Source organism: Elephantulus edwardii, unplaced genomic scaffold (genome assembly GCF_000299155.1).
Source record: "Elephantulus edwardii isolate Elephantulus edwardi_28Jun2011 unplaced genomic scaffold, EleEdw1.0 scaffold00079, whole genome shotgun sequence".
Classification (NCBI taxonomy): Eukaryota; Metazoa; Chordata; class Mammalia; order Macroscelidea; family Macroscelididae; genus Elephantulus; species Elephantulus edwardii.
This window is the reverse complement of record NW_006399829.1, coordinates 13,038,746-13,054,838: the sequence shown is the minus strand read 5'-3', so window position 1 is coordinate 13,054,838 and position 16,093 is coordinate 13,038,746. Positions and strand designations below refer to the sequence as shown.

Below are 16,093 nucleotides of genomic sequence, written 5' to 3'. Positions count from 1 at the left end.
CGAAGGTCAGCAATGGAAAGGAAAGGGCTCCGTTAGACAGACCAGTGTCAGGTAGACAGCCACACAGTGGCTGCAGTAGTGAGCTCAAGCACAGTAGAGTATGTGAGGAAGGCATGGGACTGGCGAGTGCTGATTCTATCATGTTCAGGGTTGCTATGATCCAGAATAGTCTCCATAGCTCCTAACAACAATACTAGGGAAGGCAATGAGCTGGGTCCAATATGAGATATTTAGAAAGCCATTGCCCCTCTTAGATATAATCCTACAAAGCATTACTGAAATCTTCAAATACAGCAGAAGGAATAAATATGACTACAGCTCTATAGGGTGCCCTGAGAATCAAGTAGACAGAAAAAAACAAAAACAAGAACAGAATATATTTTCAAAGTAAAACCTGATCAGAAATACATGGAACATACTAGATGTTCATCCCATCTAGTCATCACTCCCATGACTCTTCATTTACCATAATTAGGAGGATGTAACATACCTAAAATATTGAAACAAGTGACAATGCATCTAAGGACTGTGCTGTTGAATGAAACAAATCCAAGGATAGATGCTATCCCTTTAAAAACATCATCCTCCATGAGTTTCCAAATCGTGGGGAAAAAAGTCTCTCCCTTGGTAATATGTGAGTAATGCATTATTATTGTTTTTGTTAATATTATTATTATTAATGATGATGATGAAAAAAGTTTTTAATCTCCTGCATAATCTTAGCAGTTCTAAGTGCATAGCAAATTTTTAACTTGTAATTCTAAATTCTAATTCTGCTTCTTACACAATGACCTTAGTTTTAAAGCCACTGATTGCACCCAGGAAGCCAGGCAGAGAGTGTAGAGTGGTGTACAGCTGCTGGGTCCAGCTTAGTGGACCACAGCTTAGTCACCACTTAAGAAATGGAAGTGTCATTAACCCAACTGCCAGGTGCTGCAAGGGAAAGTTAGGGACACCTGTTGGATATCTACACTCCAACATTCCTATCCTACAAATCAAATGCAAAAAAAGTAACAACCACAGGACATTCCATCTAATATCAGTGTTAGATTGAGTTCTTCAGTAAATAATTGGAAACTGTGTACTTTGTAACACTCCAGTTACAAGTTATATAAAGTGGTTAAATGGCAAACTCAAACTTTGTACTTTGTGCCATTTAGATTAACAAGCAAAGGGGTGCTCTTACAAGTAAAGGACTAGATGTATGATGTCATCTAGTGTCCTAAATACCCAAGGTCAGATATTGCCTTGTTGACTAACTAATTCATTCCCAATAATGAATCCACAGACTGAGAATTCAAGAGCTCAATCTGAGAGTCAATCATCCATTGTGATTCAAGACACCACACAAGTCGGAGAGAAGATAGGAGCATAGCATGCCCTCATTGGGTAGGCTCATTTCTGGAGCATACGGGCACTTTACCAATATTCTTCACTATTCATTTATTGGTTAACCTAACAAATTCGCTCAACCTGGCACCTTCCTTGGATCTGGGGATAAAGAAATAAACAAAATGAAAATTTCATTCTTCCGAGCATTCACACTCTTGCCAGCAGAGCCTGCCTGCCATGACATGTTTTAAAAGTGTCCCATTCCTGGCAGGGGAGATACTGTCCAGTTTTGGCCAATGGGAACTGAGCAAAGGAGTGTCAGAAGGTTCTGGAAAATATCTGTTCCCCAATTAAAAAAGAAAACAACAACAAATATGTCCAAAGATGGTCCCTGTTCTATTCCAGCATTTAAATGTCAGCAGGTGATTAGGGGATGCTTTGAGCGACATTTACCTTCTAGAAGCCCTAAAGGATCACAGCCAACATACTGAGGATGTCCACAAAAGAACACAGAAAGAGCCTTGGTTCTTGGGAACACTGCTGAGGAGCAGAACCAGCCACTTGCCATCATGGGGGCTCTATATAGTGTGAACATGGGAGATCTGGTCCAGTGGTTAAGTGGCTCTTGGCTGCAAACCAAGAAGCTATCAGTTTGAACCTACTACCCTGCTAAAACAAACCTGAATAGTTGTTATTTACCACACTCACACAGTTGAAAAACACATAGCCATTGAGTTGATTCCAACTCATAGTGATTCTCTATAAGCAGAACAGCCCCATGGGGTTTAAAAGGCTAGAATTGTTATAGAAGTGCGTGCGCGCGCGCGCACACACACACACACACACACACACACACACACACACACACACACTTTCTCCAGGAGAGTGGTTGCTAGATTAGAAATCACAATTTTTTGTTTTTGTTTTGTTTTTCTTAGCAGCTGTTGGCTTAACCTCTACACCAGGGCTGTCGTTAGTGGTTTGAATCTGTCGGTCATTTGATTTGACAACAGATCTGGCAGCCTGCTCCTATAAAGATGACAGCCTAGGAAACTCTACTTCACAGTTCTCCTCTGCGCTGGTCAGTCCCTACGAGACGGAATCAACTGAACAGCAACTGTTTTTGATGTTTGGAATTCTGTCTGGAAGGAAAAGCAGACAGGAACCACAGCTAAAGAGCTCTATGGGCACAGATCTGGCGGCAGTCATCTCTTTGCAAAAAGGACAGTAGGTCAGAAGGAAACTAAGGAAGGCCCTCCAGCAAGCTGGCCAGGGTGAAGGGCCCCACTGCTGTAGCAGGCTGGGTCACAAGGAGAAGACCAGACTGGCTCTTTTTTCACCACTGCCTTGAGTGAAGCCTGAAAGCAGGAAGTAAACGTTACTACAGTAGTGTTAGTTTTGGAGGAATGGTTTCCAGCACTAGGAATATTTGAAGAAGGCAGGCAACAGAAAGAGAGGAAAGAGAGAATAAGAGTTGTGGTGCTGGAGAAGAGTCTTGAACATACTATGGACTTCCAAGAGAACAAACAAGTCTGTCTTGGAGAGAGTGAAATCAAATTTCTCCTTGGATGTTAGGATTTTTAAGTTCAGTCTCACATATTTTGGGCACCTGGCCAGGAGGGACTGGTCCTTGGAAAAGGACATCATGCTCAGGAGGGTGAAGGGCCAGGGCAGGAGAAGAAGACCTCAAATGAGATGGACTGACAGTAACTAGGGCAATGGGGGGTAGGTATGTGGGAGTCAGTGAGATTGGCTCAGGACAGGGCAGGCTTCAGAGCTGTTGTACATAGGGTCGCTAGGAGTCACAGGTTACCCGAGAACACATTAATAACAACAACTTTTAAAAAAACCCCAAAACAACCAACTTCCTCCTATCTATGGACCCTTAGCCTTTTATGATTGGGATTTCCTTTCATCATTTATAAACATACACACTTAACCTTGTTTTAAAAAATTAAATTATAAATACTTAGTAAGGATGAAGACTTAAAAGGAGCCCTAGTGGTCTAGTGGTAAAGAGTTGTGCTGCTAACCCAAAAGCATGTGGTTCAAATCCACTAGCTGCTCTGTGGGGAAAAGATGAGCAAAGCTCTTCTTGTGCAACTTACTGCCTTTGAAAATCCCCTGGATGTTCAGCTAGGGGTCGGCTCTACCTCAATGACACATAACAACAAGGACAGAAGGTTGATGTCCATGGTAATGTGTCTGTAGGTGGGACGCCAGTAGGCCTTCCTTAAGTTCCCCCAAAATAATACGTAAGTGTCAATTTGGGCTCTTTGATCAACAAAAAAGAAAAATGTGCAATTATGTGGAAGTAAAAGTCAAGAGATTAATGAAATGAATACCTATACACTTTAAGGCAGAAGATGCCAAAAAGTTGGCTAATATTAAGCAGCAACTGTGCAAGTATGACGTCTGGCACTGCAGAGGGACGGTAGGTCTTTGAGACCCTTTGAGGAGATCTACCAGTTGCCATCAAATGGATTCTGACTCACACACAATAACTCCATAGGGATCAGAGTAGAAACATGCCCCAGTGGGTTCCCAATGGCTGATTTTTTAGAAGTAAACTGTCAGAGCTTTTTCCTGATGCACCTTAGTAGACTTGAACATCTAATCTTTTGGTTGACAGGTAAGTCTGTTTACCACTGGTGCCACACAAGGGCTCCTGAGAAGAAATGCTGTTGTGAGTACTGTTATGTTCCGAACCAACCCAAAGCTGTCACAGACCGTAAATCACACAGGAGGAGAATTCCCAACTTTCTCCTGTGGAGCAGCTGGGAGATTTGAACCAGGTACCTTTGCATTGGTAGAACAATTCCTTACTAGTAAGTCATCAGAGCTCCCTGAGAGAAATAGTTCAAAACTACTTTTTTAGTTAATAAGAGGTTTGTAATTTTCACTGATGGTGCAAATCCATTGTGAGCAAAACCAGCACCTCAGAATGTATAGATATAACGACTCAAAAACTCTCTTTTCTTTCAAATCTGTCTTACACATTCTTGACTACCACATACTTGGGGGAGAAGGATGGGTGTCAACGAAAAAGATCTCTACAAGTAATACAAACCTACTATTTTTATTTTGATCATGTTTTTTAAAAAAAATTCTGTGAAACAGAATGAAAAGTGCCTAAGAAACATTTTTGCTCCACAGCCTATAGCGTAGTTGGTTTTAGGAAATATGTATGTACTACTATTTGACTTGTAAGCTACACTAGTTGTATGTTTTAAATTCCATCTTCTATTTGAAATTTCAACTGCCAAAGACTTTGATAGACATCTTGAAAATGAACGTGTAAGCCTGTCAGTTCAATGAAGTTTGTTGCCAAAGATACGATTTGCTTTTGAGTGCGTTTATCACTTTCAAGCAAAAACTAGAATGTTGGAAAACTTGTATCCTGTACTGTGAGCTTGACAGGTTCTCAATGATGAGACTGGGGAAGGCATTAACACATAGTTATTTATAATGAAATGTGACAGCACTTCAAATCTATGCACAACTCCATGAATCAATATGTTCCAAATGACCAGTGAATGACACAGAAACATGCATAGGCACCAGATTACTTCAATGTGCAAGACAAATCAACAGATGCAAATATGTTGTTGTTATGTGCTGCTGAGTCACTTGCAACTCATAGTGACCTATGTAAACAGCCCTAAACCCTGCAGTATCAAGTGCCAATCTCACTGTCTCCAACACACCTAAACCCATTACCTGTCACTCAATCAATCCTCTCGAGGGTCTTCCATGTAAAAACAAAAAAGTTACTTAATATAATTTCCACAGACTTGAACACTGTCTTATCCTGTGCCATCCTCACAGTTCCTGACACACTAGTGCCCACTGCACCAGTCACCTTGTCAATCCTCCTGATTGAAGGTCTTCCTCTCCTTTGTCAGCTCTTTTTCTGAGCATCATGTCCCTCTCTGAGGAATAGCCCTTTCTAGCAAAATGCTTGAAATATGTGAGGAGATGCCTCCTCATCTTTGCCTTTAAAGAACATTCTAGACCCTCTCCAAGACATATTTGTTTTTTCTTTTGACAGTCTAAGTGATTGTCAGTACTCTTCTCCAGAGCCACAGCTCAAAGGCATCAATTCCTTCTATCATCCTTATTCACTGTCTAGCTCTCAGATGCATAGCAACTGATCAGAAAGACCATGGCTTGAATGAGATGCATCTTAGTCCTCACTCAAACTGACATTATTACTCCTCAACAATTTGGACCACCAGTAACCATCAATTACAGAAAGATATAATCTAGATAGGCAAAAAAAGCTCTTTAGGGTCTTCAACACTTTTAAAATAATGAAGGGGTATGAAATCCTTTAGCAGCTTTGGAATTCTAGATCCTGGTAGCCTTTAAAAGACAAAAGAGACATTTAAGATCTACTCATTCTTAGGAATAACATTTGACAGCACATAACTACAAAAACAATTCTCAGGCATAGCAGATCTGAGTTGTGCTGCCAACACAAAGGTGGGTGGTTTGAATCCACCAGTTGCTCGACAGGAGAAAGGTGAGCAATATCCCCTTGTGTCATTTATGGCCTTTGAAAACCCATTAGAGGGTCAGCTATGGGTCAGTTCTGATTTGAAGCACAATTACTATTAATGTTTTTATGTGCCATCAAGACTAGTGACCCTATGAACAATGGCTCTGAACCCTGCCCTATCTTGAGCCAATCTCACTGTCTCTGACACACCTGCCCATACTGCCACAGTCACTATGCCAATCCTTCTCATTCAGGGTCTTCGTCTCTTGTTCTGATCCTCAACCCTTCCAAGCATGATATTTTTCTCCAAGGACTCACCCCCTCCCAGAAATATGTCCAAAGTATGTGAGGTGAAGTTTCAAAATCCTGGCCTCCAAGGAGCAACCTGGCTCACTCTCTCCAGGACAGATCTATTTATTCTCTTGGAAGCACATGGCATGATCAATACTCTCCTCCAGCATCACAACTCAAAGGCATTGATTATTGTTTCTGTCATTGCTAGTCACTTTTCAGCACTCAGATGCATAGCAAGTAATTGAGAAGATCTTGGCCTGAATCAGGTGCACCTTAGTCTCTAGACCGACATCATTGCTCTTCAGCTCGGGAGAGGTCCCAGACAGTAGACTTTACAACAACAATATTGTTGTGTTGTTATATGCCATCGAGCTGCCTATAACCCATAATGATTTTATGTACAGCAGCTCTGAACTCTGCCCTATCCTGACCCATTCTCACTAATTCCGACATATCAACTCCCACTGCCCCAGTTATTTTATCAAATCATCTCATCCAGAGTCTTCCTCTCCTGTGCTGTCCCTCCACCCTTCCAAGTATGATGTCTTTCTTCAAGGACCTATCTCTTTTTGCCACATGTCCAAAGTATGTGAGACAGAGCTTCAAGATCTTAGCCTCTAAGGAGAAACTTGGTTTTACCTCTCCAAGACAGACCAATTGTTTTCTTGGTAGTCTTTGGTATGTGAAAGACTCTTCTCCAATACCACAATTCAAAGGCATCAAGTCTTCTTCTGTCATCCTTAATCATTGTCCAACTCTCTGATGCATAGCAAGTAATTGTGAAGACTATGGCCTGGATTAGGCACACCTTAGCCTTCAGACTTACATCATTGGTTTTCAGTACCCTGGTGAGGTGCCTGACAGCAGATTTTCCTAGTGTTGTCTTTTGCTCTCCTGCTAGTGTTAAGAGTGTTGATTGTGGAGCTGAGCAGGCTGTAATTGTTAACAACCTCAATCTCTTCTCCATCTAATATGGTGCTGCCAATTAGCCCAGGGGTGAGAATCTTTGTCTTCTTTATGTTGAGCTTCAATCCATATTGATGACTACAGTTCTTGACTTTCTGTAGCAAGTGCTTTAAGTCCTCTTCAGTTTCAGCAAGCAAGGTTGTGTCATCTGCATAATGTAGGCTGTTGATGAGTCTTCTTCAAATCCTCTTGCCACATTTCTCCTCATAAAGCCCTGCTTCCCGAATTATCTGTTCTGCATATGGATATAAAAGGTATGGAGAAAGGACACATTCCTGAGGCACTCCTTTCTTGATTTTGAACCATGCAGTGTTTCCTTGCTCTATTCTGAGGACTGCTTTCTGGTCCAAGTTCAGGTTTCACATAAACACAGACAAGTGTTCTAGGATTCCCATTTTCCTCAAGGTTAGCCACAATTTGCTGTGATCCACATAGTCAAGTGCATTTGCAAAGTCAATAAAACACAGCTATACATTCCTCTTTGCTTTCTGTCAAGATCCATCAGACATTGGCAATAATGCTTTCTGGTACTCTTTGCTATCTGTCAAGATGGCATCTGACATTGGCAATAATGTCTCTGGTGCCACAACCTCTTCTAAACCCAGCTTGTATTTCTGTAGTTTACTGTCAATGTACTATTGCAGTCATTTCTGGATAATCTTCAGCAGGATTTTGTTAGTGTGTGATATTAGTGATAATTTCCACACTCTGTTGGGTTACCTTTTTTTGAAATGGGAATATGCATCTCTTCCAGTCAGTTGGCTAGGAAATTGTCATACTTAAGTATAAATCTGGAGATGTGTTCTAGCAAGAATTAAAAATGCTACACTGAAGTCTTTCTCTCTGTCTGTCTTATGTTCAGAGATAGGACAGCTGGACTTAGGAATGCATCATAAAACTAAGAGGGCCATATAAGAACCAAATTATCTCTTGGTCCCATTATCTTGTTATTCTAATCTAGGGCCTAGGAAGATTATGATAATATATGAAGTTTAAGTAATCTCCATTTTAAAGAGCTCCTCCTATGAAAGCCCTTCCCAATCTGCAGGAGAAAGATACAACAGTCTCCATCCATCAAGATTTACAGCCTTGGATATTCCATCTGGACAGCTTTATTGTGTATTATGAGTTGAAATTGATTCAGTGGCAGTGGGTTTAGTTTGAATATTTAATACACATTAATATGAGCTTAGCCTATAACATCACATATGTAATTAAACATAATTTCTCAAAAATACATCATTTAATTAATAACTGCATCATTCCTTCCTTCTTTCCTTCCTTCATGCTAAGAGATGTCTACAGTTATCTCAAATGAATTGCCAAAACGTGTGTGTGCACATGCATGTGTGTGTTGTACAGCATTTGGAAACAGAGAGTTATTTATACAATACATGGTGTCAGACCACAAAAAAAGTTTAGAAATTGGTCTCTTCTAGCCAAAGAGAAGAAAAAGAAGTTTGCAATACTGAATACTGCCTAAGGTCAAGTACTTCACTTCCAAAGGCTGTTTGCCATGAAGGGCATTCTCAAAAGAGAGACAGCCTAATTTAAATTATGCTAAACCTATTATTTAGTTTTTGTTTAGATTTCAGACAGTTCTCAAGAATATTCTTACTTTTAGGAAGAGAACATTTTGCTTTAGACAAAAAAAATTAGCCATCTACTTGGGTTCCACAATGCTGAGTTTACTTCAAGCTCTGATTCTAGGTTAGGACTTGTTTTCATAGCTGCCTAATAAAGACACCACTGCCTTCACGACTTTTTACTCTAGATAAATGAAAACAATTAGAGAGCAGGTTTGTATAAAACTATGCCATTCTGTTTAAGTGTGCCATTCTGGCCCTGGATCAATGTCCACACAAAAACTGTACTTTCAGCACAGTCATCATACTTTTGGTATTTTAAAATAAGTTTTTTATGTACAAATGATGCAAGAAGAACAAGAAAACCAGCAAAAAAAAACCTACCCAACTCACTTCCATTCTTCAATTTGTATTCTTCAAGATTCATCCCATAAACCCTTTAAATTCATTGTTAAGTCAGAAAAGACTCATAGCAGACTCTGCAGCAGCTTTTCAGAGGTGGTAAATTGCTGGTGAATTTGAACTCCCATCTTCGGGGCTATACCATCAGAACTCCCTGAGTTATCTAACTACATACTATTTCACATTGAGTCATAGCTTCCATAACTAAAAAAATAAAATGACAATTTTTAAAATTAGATCATTTGATCAGTATATATGCATGTGCAAATATGCCTTGAAAGTTTGAGCACACAAATCAGTCTAACAAACATACTACTGGTAATAATCCATGTTTAAGCAAAGTATGGCTGACAGAAGTCAATAGTACTAACTGAACTAGCCATATTTAATATTTTTATAAAGTTATGGACCACATCATCTCTTTCATTATACTTGTCATGGGACCCACAGATGTTCAATAAATCTTTTGGGTTTACATAAGAGTGGCTTTTATCAGCAAAAGTGTGAAGTCATCTCACTGTAAATTACAGAAGCTTCACAGGTGTTGCTGTTGTTGTTATGTGCCGTAGAGTTGCTTGCGACTCATAGCGACCCTATGTACAACAGCCCTAAACCCTGCTCTATCCTATGTCAATCACACTGCCTCTGACACACCCATCCCGATTAGTACTTCCTTATATAATCAGAAGCAACCACTAGGATTGTGGTAAGCAGTCTCTCGGATGGCCGCCAATGACCTCTACTCTTCAATTCAGATCTCTGTGTAAGTCCCTCCTCCTGGGAGTAGGCTAGCCTAGCATCTTGCATCTGACCAAAAGAATATAACATAGGTGGCCAGATGTCATTCCCCAAATTAGGATGCAAATGACAGTAACTTCTAGCTCACTAGTAAACTGACTGCCTTCTAGGCCTCTGAAATTTGACAAAGCAAACACGTACACTGAATAAGGCATATGTGGGCAGCACTTGACTGCAGCCTCCCACCAGATGTCAGTCAGAAACTAAGACCTTCAGTCCAGCAAATCAACGAGGAACTGAAATGAACAGGAGCTTAGAAAAATATCCTCTCCCAGCCCAACCTTCAAATGAGACCTCAGCCATGTGCCTGCTACCTTGAGTACAGCCTTGGGAGAGATCTTAAAGCAGAGGAACCAGGTAAGCCTTACCCACATTGCTGATCTACAGAACATGTAAGAAAATAAATGTGCGGTCTTTGAAGGTTTAGGTCCTTGGGTTAAGTTTGGTGGGTTCCCTCTGCCTCCTGCCCCTGTTTTGAAAAAAAAGAGGCCTGTTGGTCTAGTGGTAAGAAGCTTTGATGCAATCTGAAAGGCACAGAGATAGAACCCATCAGCTGCTGTGAAGGAGAAGGATGGACATATGATTAAATATCTGAGAAAACCTGCTGGAGGTTCAGCTATGAGTTGCTTCCACCTTGACAGCACACAACAACAAAAATGTGTACAGCTCTGTGTCAAGTTCATTCATAATGTTGTATCATCATAATATTATTTAGTTCCAAGACTTTGATCAACTTAAATGGAAACACCACACCCATTACTCAGTAACTGCCTTTGTGAACCATCTACCAGTTTCTGGTAACCATGAATCTTCTTTCTGTCTCTTTGGATTTGTCTGTTCTGGATATAATAAATTGAATCATAAAAATGCAGGCTTTGGGGTCTGGTTTCTTTTACTTGGCATACTGTTTGTAAGGCCTGTCCATGCTGTAGCTTTTATCAGTATTTCATTCTTTTCGCATAGCTGAATAATACGTCACTGAATGGGCACCATACATTTTCCATATCCATTGATGTGCTGATGTCTATCTGTGTTATTTCTAGCTTTTGGCTAGAGTGAAGAGTGCTGCTATGAAAAATATTGTACAGGCCTTTGTTTCAACAGTTATTTTCAATGCTTTTGGGTATATATCTAAGAGTGGAATTACTGGGTCATTATAACAGTCTAGGTTTAAGTTACTGAGGGGGGAAAATGTGTGTTGTTTTAAGTCTTTAAGTCTGTGGTAAATCTGTACACATAAACAGATAATGAATGCAAATTTTAAAATAACATGCCTGTACTAAAAGTGTCATTTCAGCGATCTTCAAAACACTGAAGATGCTATTGTGACAAGGATAACATAACGATTTGTAAGTCTTCAATTAGAAAATCAAGCTGTAACACTTCAGAGAACATGTTTTACAATATTATGTCTAAATCTATTTTATCTCTTAATTATTTTAATTGGGTAAATGTCAAGGAAGAAAAAGTAAGTGCTCTGAGAGGTTCTCTCAGGTAATGCTCCAGCCAGCAATGATGCAACAGAAGGTGGAGATGCTGGGGAATCTCAAAACAGGCTCTTTAATCAGCAGAAATCCTTTCATAGAAAAAGCACTTCATTAAGTTACTTTTGTTTACAGCCCACAATAGCCCGTTCAGATGTGGGGTATAACAACTTGATTAAATATTCTTTCAAAGCCATATATAAATTCCCAGAAAGCAAAGATGGTATTGACTTACTGGGGGCCTAGAGGTAATCTTGAGAGAATTACATGTTCAAATTCAACTGAATTAGTACTGAGACATAATTATTCATCAAAAGAACCATAAAAATCAAAAGCAGGGAGGCTAAAACACATATAATGATGCAGAGTAGAGAAATCTAGGATTTCTAATTGGTAGCTACAGCCTAGGTAGGAAATGAAAGAACTTGGAACTCAGGTAGATTTTTATCTCTTCTCATGATTAAAAGTCATAATTTTTAAGGAAAAGTCAATGAATGTAGCTATTGCTACTTGAACTGGGATTTGTAAACGAATGTGATGCATTTAAGGAAGGAGAGTACATATGTATAAGAAGGAGAGGAGGTTGTTTACTTGGCAGAAAGCTCAGGAGAGATTTTAGTTGAAATCTGAGAGAGAAATATGCTAGATAAAATCTGAAATGATAAATCTTACCTTCTTGCTAACACAATTGTGCCTTGCCTAGATTGCAGATGTTCTGAGAAGCCTGGAGCCCTTGGGGGATTCATGGGTTGGATACATGCTCGTACCATCACCTCTAATAGTAAGCCGCTTCTGTTTACATGCCATTTAAAGTCACCGTTTACTAGGTATCTGAATCACCAGCTGCTCCTTGGAAGAAAGATTCATAATCTCTTCCCAGGCAATTTACAGCCTCTGAGGACTTGTAGTGGGTCAGCTATGAGTTGATTCAAACTCAAGAGCAATGAGTTTAACTGATGATGAAGAAAAACCTTGGGAATCAATGGTCCAAGAGGTGACTCATTCAAGACTCTTAATTGTATGCACACCCATGTTTATTGCAGCTTTGTTCACAATAGCAAGGAGTTGGAAACAACCTAAGTGCCCATCAACAAACGAATGGCTAGAGAAGCTGTGGTATATTCGCACAATGGAATACTATGCTGCATTAAAAAACAAGGAACTCATGCAATATTATTCAAAATGGTTGACTCTGGAGAACATTATGCTGAGTGAAATATCCCAGTCACAAAAGGACAAATATTACATGATGCCACTGTTGTAGAATGGGACTGTCCTTGGGGTTGGGGAGAGACTGAGTAAGATGGGTTCAATAATGTATACTGCACTGAAACAGAGGAGGGAGAGAACCGTTTAAAAGAGAGATATAACTGGGTATTTCTGTCATCACAGGAGACTAGAGCGAGGGCTACATGGTGGAGGGGACCTGGGGGAGGGTTTGTAAAACAATGAAAGAATCTTTTCTTTTACTTTTCCATAATTTTTGGACTCATGTACTTATAACTTGTTAGTCAAATTTGTGTCTTCTAGGTTGCAACACCCCCATGATACATCTTCAAGGATATGAACATGTACAGCCAAGCACAATCAATAAGAGTGCATCTAAATTCCAAAATCAATCTCCATAATAGTCTATGTGTTTCCTACTGCCAAAGGGGCCCTTTAGAGTAGTGAGAGAAGATCTTCACCCTGAAACCCACAGCGTCCCTTTTCAGCAGGAAGTAGCTAAGAGAATACGCCATCCCCTTTTCCTTATGACTCAGGGTGAAGTCTCTCTCAGGGAGGAGTGATAGGGAATGGCAAAGGATACACTGACAAAGAAGATTAATCAGAACTGGCTTTGACAAGCACTGTGGCATTTGGACAAGAACAAACTGGGAGGAGGGTAGAGAGAATAGTGCAACAATGAATGAGTGGAAGCCCAAAATCTCTGTAAATGTTTATGAAAATTAATAAAATATAATTATAGAAAAAAAAAGACTCTTAATTGTGTGACCCAAGGATATTTTCTAACTAAAAAAAAAAAAAAATCTTTGCACACTATTTCGTAGAGCCTTTATATAGGCCAAAGGAACTGCCCTTATCTCTTTACTTTACTCTCACTCTGGTCTCCACATGTTGCTGCCTATCCATATGACTTTTCCCTCAGCTAGGGATATCCTTTCTCCAACTTTCTATGCAACCACATATAACCTAGTCACAAGCTCCATATTAAGCTCAGTGCTGGAGAAGAGTATTGAAAATACTATGCACCGCTAGGAGGAAAAACCGTCTCATGCTGTAGAGGGTGAAACCAGGCTGCTCCTTGGAGGCAAGTATTCTGAAGCTTCGTCTGACATACTTTGAACATGTTACAAGGAGGAACCAGTCCTTGGAGATGGAGATCATTCTTGGGAAGGTGGAGGGACAGTGCAAGAGAGGAAGACACTGGATGAGATGGATTGGCTCAGTGACCGGAATGGAGCGGTGTGTCAGAGACAAGAAGGCTGGTCCAGGATAGAGCAGGGTTCAGAGCTCTTGTACGTAGGTCGCGATGAGTTGCAAGTAACTCAATAGCACATAACAACAACAACAACAACAACAACAAACAAGAACAACAACAATAACCTTTCCACAACTGTTCTTTTGACTCCATTTTTGCATCATTTTCCACTAAACATCCAGGGCAGTTTATGGTCTATCACTTTTCATATCAAGTGCAACTTTCTAATTTGAATGACTTCTATTTACATGTCATTTTTAGTTTGTCAACTAGAGTTAAAGCTCGTTGACAGTTAAATTTAAGAAAGTTCATGCCAGCACATATTTTCTGAGAACCCTTAACTGCCAAGTCCTATACTAGGTACTGAGGATATAAAAATTAATATGGCTCTATTATCATCACAATTATTTAGCATTCTTCTTAAAATTCTAGCCAATGTAATAAGGCAAAAAGCTGATGTAAGAGGCACAATGACTGGACGGAAGACAAAATGATCATTATTTGCAGAAGAAGATTAAATACATAAAAACCCAAGAGATGTAACTGGAAAACACAGAACTAATAATCATATACATCCATAAGCTTGTAAGAAATGACAACATGTAAAACCAGCATTAAGAAAATCCATGTGATAGCAATAAAACATGCTAATATGGAAAATATCTCCAAGCCTATCAGAAATACATACATATATAATATTAGTACAAATAAAGCATGTATATAATATTTACAGATGGGAAGTTTAAATATAATAAATATTTCCATTCTTATAAGTTTACAGAAAGTTCCATGCATTGAAGACAAAATCTCAGGGGAAATATTTAACTTGACTATCCACTGGAATAACTAATATATACAAATAGCTACACTTTTAATAACAAAATTATTTATAGACATAAGAGATACAAACACAAAAGAGTTGCAGTGTGAGTTATTCACAAAGAAAAAAAAATTATATGACATAATTTTTCACTCATCAAATAACCTAAAAAGAAAACTGAAGCAATGAACTGCAGCACAAGGAAAAAAGGAATAGAAAAGACTGTTAACAGGAACATCAATTGGTGTTACTGGAGAAAGACAACATGCTTGCAAAGGTAGAGGGAAAGTGCAGGAGAGGAATACCCTTGAGGAGATGGATAGACACAGTAACTAGGATAATGGGGGTAGGTGTGAGACTGGCTCAGGATAGGACAGAGTTCAGAGATATTGTACATAGGGTCGCAATAAGTCACAGGTGACTCAATGGCACATAACAACAACAACATAAATAAACTATAAAATTTTTTCACACTATGAGTGAGCTCATGGTCAGGAGCTGGTCAGTCAACCCAACGGCAGGTTGTTTAAACCTATTAGCTACTCATGGAAGAAAGATGAGCAATCTCCTCCTATGTGATTAATCATCTTTGAAAACCTGCTGCAGAGTCAGCTATCAGTAAGTTTTGACTTCATGATACTTAAGAACGAAAACAGCATGCACTGAAAGGCCTTCAAATATTTCAATCTAGATATTTGTAATTGTGATATACTATTTATAAACTCAAAAATAGAATTCTAATAGCATTACTTACAAAAACAACACCAGAACAATAAAATGACTCAAGTTATTGTTTCCTTGCTGTGCTTAATATGAAAATGGTTAAATTAACCGTTAAATAACTATATGAAATATTATAACATCATTGTGATACAATGCTAAATTTTTACATAGTGAACAAAGCTATATTAACAACTGCAGGTTTAGGGCTGAATTCTGATTATTAGTTGCCAATGTGTGGTACTGAACAAACTATTTTCATTGCTATTTCAGTTTTCTTAGAACACAGATATCAATACTTCCTACTTTAAAGTGTTATTGTGATAATTAAAGTGATGTTGTTGTTGTTGTTATGTGTGATTGAGTCACTTGCGACTCATAGCGACCCTATGTACAAGAACCTTAAATGCCATTCTATCCTGTGCTATCCTTGCCGTCTCAAACACACTCATTCCCACCACTCCACTCACAGAATTGATCCATCTCATCGAGGGTCTTCCTCTCCTGCGCCGTCTCTCCACTCTCCCAAATGTGATGTCCCTCTCCAGGGACCAGTCCCTCCTTGCAACATGCCTGAAGTATGTCAGACGACGCTTCAGAATCCTTGACTACAAGGAGCATTCTGGCTTCACCCTCTCCAGGACAAAACTGTTTGTTCTCCTGGCAGTCCATGGTATATTCAACATTCTTCTCTAGCACCACAGCTCA

The 16,093-nt window shown here is 39.4% G+C and overlaps 1 protein-coding gene across 1 annotated transcript in view; it reads right to left on the bottom strand.

Annotated features, from left to right (window-relative positions):
* The window catches only part of LOC102869190 (ADP-ribosylation factor-like protein 15-like), a 651,283-nt gene that overhangs the window by 316,706 nt on the left and 318,484 nt on the right, over positions 1-16,093 (bottom strand). The gene's annotated exons all lie outside the window — the stretch shown is intronic.